General features: G+C 40.6%; 1 protein-coding gene across 1 annotated transcript in view; it reads left to right on the top strand.

Moving 5' to 3' along the window:
- Positions 1 to 2,538: 2,538 nt before the first annotated feature.
- Positions 2,539 to 6,558, top strand: part of LOC121882622 (tyrosine-protein phosphatase non-receptor type 14-like) — a 38,084-nt gene continuing 34,064 nt past the window's right edge. Inside the window, exon 1 of the mRNA XM_042390989.1 lies at positions 2,539 to 2,953. The gene's annotated coding sequence lies outside the window, so the exon portion shown is untranslated. The remainder of the gene's footprint in view (positions 2,954 to 6,558) is intronic.

The raw sequence follows: 6,558 nt of genomic DNA, 5'->3' as shown, positions 1-6,558 counted from the left end.
AGGTTAAAGGTGATCAAGTATTTGGCTTTTAAACCACCTGCTTGAGGAGTTTGTAGTTCAGGGAAAATCAACTTCTGAAGTATATCAGGCAGATTTAATTTACATTCATTCAGTTAACACACATGTTTTTAAATTATGCTGATTGCTTCTGCTGTGAGCTGCCGGCCACAAGAGGCTGCAATTTGGTCACAAATAAGGCTGGGTTGTCTTTATTCTGAGAGTTGAACTTACTCACTGCAAGCTTGGTCCTTTACACTTTAATCATCATGAAAGTCCACCACAAATGGGAGAAAGTTTGGTTGAGAATGTGAAATTTCCACTGTGTGTGTAAAAATAAGTTTGGAGTTAGTTGAGCTAAATAAAACTTGAGAGAATCACAATAATCACTCATCCTTCACAGAAGATCACTTCTAATATCCCTCGAATAAACCTGTAGGATCTCTTGATGATAATTTTGTACTTTCTTCACTCTCCTGTGGTGTCATTAAATGTTTTTGTGATATCCTCATAGGTTTTGGTGATTAGAAACTTCCTGTGATACTTGAAATGCATAATGAGACGTCATGGACTCTCACAGGGGCACATAACAGCAAGTGGGTGACAATATATTGCAGCAAATGAAATGCATAGTTGTGGTGGACAAAGAGAACATAAAAAATAAAAATAGAAACATATGACCACTAGTATACTGTGTAAGGCCACGCAGATACTAATATACAGTACGATAATGTACATCCAGGGCTGTAGCCACCATTGAAGACATGTTCTCTGTATTGTTTCTAGATATGTGGGAGTTTAAGAAACTGAGGAAAACCTGACATCCTATAATTACGGACAAATTTCACATGATGTGTTTTAAAAAACTTTGTTCTTGGACTTTAAATTTGGATATTTCTTGCAAAAAAGATGCAATTTCACTAAAAGAGGAATTTGCAATTTCTCCATCATAATTACTATATCTTGCAATGTGCAGAAGGCTTTGAAATATCACCATGTTGTGAAATAAAATGAACAGATGTACAAAATGTTTAATTGAGCAATTAACAAATGTTCTCTTTTGGTGGCTGCTTAGGTTGTGCCAGAGGAATGTGAATAACATGCTGGCCCTACTGCTAATTTTCTATTTAAATAGCACATAGAAGTCTATGATGCTTTTCATGTTAATTACCTTTTTATTAAATAAAAAAAGTAATTAACTGATAATCAGTCTTGGGATAATCTTGTATATAAGCTCAAATATCAAAATATGCTATACAGAGTGTAAAATACTATCCACAGTTACTTACAGCCTAAAGCCTACGTGTTGTAAAAATGTAGGTTATGCAAATAAATTGCCCCACCGAGGTTGTAACTCACGCACGGCCAAAAGGCAAAAAGGGGGGACATAAATATGTGAGGGGACCTCTTTTGTTCGACGTTTAGTCACCTCTGTGGCCCCTGGAAAACCATTAAACGAGGAGGACTTCTCCCAGGAGCCCGGCATTCCTCAGATTCCTCCGGTCTGATGTCAGAGCAGAGGGGACGGCGCTCCGGAGGCATCTGGACCCGCTGCTGCCTTCATGGTCCCCGCCGGGGCTGCGAACTCTGAGTCCTGCTGGCGTGTTCGGACTTTATGGATACATTTCAATCATTTCACTTGGGGAAAAATCGAGAAAGACACGCATATATACATATATTTTTATTGTTTCTTTTTTAAATGTGCTTTCTTTTGATCTTTAAGCAGCATGGATCTGTTTTTTTCTCTTTGCTGATTTGACAAAATAGTGTGACAGTGTCAAAAAAATGCAAATCCATCACCCATTTGTCCACACACATACTTCACACCAGTCGCCAGTGCTTGTGATTAGTAGTAATACCACAATAAACATACTGTTTGAATTCAAAATTTTATTGAAGTAAAAATACAGAAGTATTGTTGGCAAAAGTAAAATGACCCTTTCAGAGTGTTGTATTATTACCACATAAATAGGTTATTATTGATGCATTAACATGTAGCAGCATTTTAATGTTCTAGATTGTCAATGTTAGGCTAATTTTCACCTTTTCATGATCCGCTGGCAGTGCAATCTATAAAAACTCATCATATCCTATTTTAGTTGTTGATCATACATTTTGTAATATCTGAACTAGCAAAGCAACTTGTAGCAAATAAATGTAGTGAGGTAAAAGGTACGCTATAAACCCTCTGAAGTGTGGTGGAGCTGAAGTAGCATAAAACAGAAATACTTAAGTACAAGTACCTCAAAATTGTACTTAAATACAGTACCTGAGCATGTGCACTTGTTTATTTTCCACCAGTGTTGACCAATTAGATAAAAGGGTTTACCTATAGAAGTAAAATATCCAATCATTTATAAGGGGAAAAAATCCAAAGATCAGAGGACAATATGAAAAAATACACATTATATATGTGTTTTACTGTCATTTTAATCATTTTAGGACCCCTTGGATTTGTCTCGGGTTTGGAAATCACTGCGCCTCCTTGCAAACTTCGTGAATACGACATTCTCTGCAGCCTTTGAACGCAGCATATGCTCCTCTCTCTCCTGTCCTGAACGCCTCCATTGGACTAGAGGGACCACTACTATAAACATACCAAACGTCCCAGCGAGAGAAGAAGACCACGTCGTTGTTATCCACGGCCAAGTTGGAGAACTATTATGACTGTTTTTCCTGCTTTTTGCGCTCGTGAAAAACTCCCCAAAAAACCAACAGAAAACTTGAAACAGCAACGGGACTGAGTCTGCGACTTCCTTTGCGACTTTTTTTTTTTTTTGTTCTAAGGGTTGCGCTCATATGATTCAAGAATCTATAAAGATTTTGTTTTCCATGTGGGGACTTAGGAAAAAAGACGTAATGAGGATTATCTGTTTGCTGTGAGGTTCAACGCCGTCGAGCGAAGAGGAGTTTCTCTAGCGGGGAGCAGAAATCGGCATGTAGCGCAGGATCAAGGGTGAGTTTCTTTTTTGCAAATGAGCCTCACCAACTCAGTTTTCTTCTTCCAGCGTCTAGACATTGTTGAAGTATGGGGGAAAGCACTTTTAAAGTCCCAATCAGGAGTGCTAAAATGTAGGCCAAATGGCAGGGCCACGTAGGGCAGGCAGGGGATCCCAAATATTTTCATGCCAAGCCCCCACCCCCCTCCTCCTCTTCATTAAAATACAGAGCCCCAAGTCACCCTCTCCATTTGATAAGGTTTTTAAGTGTGAATTCATGGAGCAGGGCTACTAATTAACCTGTAGGTGCCTGGATAACAGTTTCCTCCAATCAGAGCAGCCTTCCTCCAGAGTTAATGAGGTAATAGTCAAATTATATTTCCAGTCTTGGCTAAAGGGACCTCATGAGGTAGGAGCCCCCTAAGGATCCAATTTGGGCATTTTTCCAGGAGCCAAATAGGCCTGGCAGAGTCTACAACATCTCGAGTATCTAATCTCTACTCTGTCAATACACCTACAGATGACATTTTTGACATTTTAGTGGCCATTCAAGTGTAAAAAAGTGAGCTGGAGTGAGAGTTGCTCTTGCATTCATCTCAGAAACAGCATTACATGATGGTTCGAATAAGCGTAGAAGGATGACATGGTGTGTGTTTGTGTGTGAGAGCCTGGCCTGCTCCACAACCTGGTGGTGTGACATTAACACTAGGTTTGTTCCTATACTCACACTCTGGCCCGCCTGCGTGTGCTCTGTACATACATATTTGTGTGAATGTGTATGTTAAAGATGTGTTTGGACATGCACCATCACTGTAAAAAAAAAAAAAAAAAAAAAAGGGGGAGAGTTCTGTAAAGGCAAATATAGCATAGCTGCAGGAGGCGTAGGCCATACGCACGCGCACTCACACACACACACACACACACACATCTGGCTGTCTTTATAAGCTCAAAGGCATGCTGTGTAAATTATATGGTGCCAGAGCAAGTGGCTTGGGAGTACACAGCAGCTTTTAAAACACTGGTGGAGAATTTAAAGGACCCAAAGTCAAGAGTAGCTGACTCTGTCGTAGCCTTCATCCATGCTCCCCATCACCTCATGGTCCAGCCCAAAGTGATTACTTCCATAGAGGCAGTGTGTATGGTTAAGTATGGTATGTTTAAGGTCAGAAATGCTAACATTATAATAGGTGTTTACAACATAATGTGAGACTGTATGTAAAAGGAAAAGTGCCTATTGTTTATGTTGCCAGTGGTCATTTGAGTCTAAGGGCCATTTGATGACTATGTGAGGAGAACACACCTGTAATTTTGGTCAAGACTTGCTTCATGCTGTAGCAGAAGAGGATGGGATGGAGGAAAATGAGCAGCAGCAGTTATTGTTGTTGTTGCTGCAAAAGTTTAACCGAAGGCCAAAGAAATGTAAATAATTCCTTCAAACTCGACTCGAGGTTCACTTGTTCTGCAGAGAAACAGTAGCTGCTGTGGCAAATGATAAAGAGCGGAACAGGCTCATATTGGATGATAATATGATGAATCAATGACACCGAGTTGTTCTGATACACAATTCAGTTGTCCTAATTGATGATAAAAGGCGGCTTATCATTAAAAAGATGAGAGCTCAAATTATGTCAATAGTATTATTAAAAAATAACAAATAAAATACTATTATTGTAGATTTGTCATCACATTAACGTGATTTTGCATGTTAGGAAATGTGCTGTAATACAATTAGTATTGAAACTATTAATCAATTGACAGAAAATGAATTGACAACAATTTCGATGATCGATTAATCATTAAGAGTCATTTATGATGCAAAAACGTCTAATATTTAATGATTCTATTTTCTCCAATGTGAGGATTTATTGATTTTTGTTAGTTTAAATATCATCATAAATGAAATATCTTCAGGTTTTGGGCTATTTGTAAGACAAAACAAACAATGTCATGATGTCACTTTGGGCTCTGGGAACTTGTGAGGGGCATTAATCCATTATTTTATAACATTTTATTGACTAACAATTACTTGTTGAATCTAAAACTAATCAACAGATTAATCGATAATGAAAATAACGGTTAGTTGTGGCCCTAAATGCAATTATTCTTCGTGATTGTCACATATGTTTTAGCTGCGTAAACCAGTTTTTTTTATCATAGATCAAATATTGATTAACATGAATAAAACATACATCTTAACTTTAGGAAAGAGGCAACCTCTAAAAAGGTTCATAAAAATCGAGCAATATATGATATGTTAAAAAAATATGATAATGTTAATTAAAATGATATTGCTCAAGCTGGGTGTAGGTGTGTGACTGTAACGTATGTGTGTGTGTGTGTGTGTGTGTGTGTGTGTGTGTGTGTGTGTGTGGTGAGTGTATTGAGTGCTGCAGAGATGCTTTTGTTAAAGGACCTCTGAGTTGTGTAAGTTAGCGTGTGCCCTCTGGCAGCCCGGCAGACAACAACAGAGCAGAGAGCGTGCTGCCACATGCCCAACTCTCCCACACTCCACCTTCCAGGTGCTACCCAGTCGTCAATCACTGCTAGTGATTGACGACAACCCCCCCCCCCCCCCCCCCCCCACCCTCCCGACATCAGGTCAGACCCCTCTCTCTCTCCACTCAGGCCACAATTTAGAAACATGTGACTTGCTTCACGATGTGGCTCACATATGTACAGTCGCACATGTAAGACACACATTTTTAGGCTATTTTGTGAGGAAGTGTGATTTTTTTTTTTTCCCTAATAGAGCATCAAGCAGAGAAATTTTCCATTTGATGTTAAGTTTAAAACTGTGTGAATTTTCCCTTCCTCGCAGCCATTATGTGTGTTAGCCGGATGTAAACAGTAGCAAAACCCAATGTGTTGCTGCTTTCATAGGCCTGTAAACCCGGTGCTATTGAAGTCCCTGTGTGTGTGTGTTAGTGCCTGAGGGTTCGGCTGTGAGAAAACAGTCCGTGGCTTTTTGGTGATTGAGCGTGTGTGTGTGTGTGTGTGTGTGTGTGTGGCGTCATATGTGTGTACGGCTGCGTGAGTGTGATGTGGTTCCCAGGAGGAGGAGGAGGAGGAGGAGGAGGGGGACGGGGGGGGATGGAAAATGTGAACAGCACCGTGGTTTGGCTGGGACAAACGTGGTGGCTGACGGCTGATGGTGCCATGTTTTGTAGAGCCGCCGCTATCAGCCTCACTGTCCATATTTACTCACTCCTTCCCTCCACCCCTCCCCTCCAACTCCTCCCTTCCCTCCCTCCTCTCCTGACCAACTGTACCAACATGATAAGAGCCTGAGAAAGAGAGATGTCGCATCTCCTCTTCCCTTTCTGCTGCATCCTCCATATCCTTGCTTATCTAAGGCCTTCATTTTCTCATTCGCTCTCAACGCTTTGTATGCATTTAGATGACACACAACGCCGTCTCTCCCACTGTTCTCTCTCCGTCGTATCTCTAGGCTCACTCTCCCTCCATGACATCAATGCCCAGATTTCAGTGTTGCGGGATGAGTCGGCAGCGCTGCGTCATTCTCGGTTTGGAAAACCAATCTCTGGCCAGTGTTAAGCTGTATCCCGCTTTGATCCTCCTCCTTCTTCATGTTCTAGTGACAGTGTTTAGACGTTGGCTATGC

This window comes from Thunnus maccoyii, chromosome 17 (assembly GCF_910596095.1).
Source record: "Thunnus maccoyii chromosome 17, fThuMac1.1, whole genome shotgun sequence".
Taxonomy (NCBI): Eukaryota; Metazoa; Chordata; class Actinopteri; order Scombriformes; family Scombridae; genus Thunnus; species Thunnus maccoyii.
Note: the sequence above shows the minus strand (reverse complement) of the source record. Positions and strands in the feature narration are given on the sequence as shown.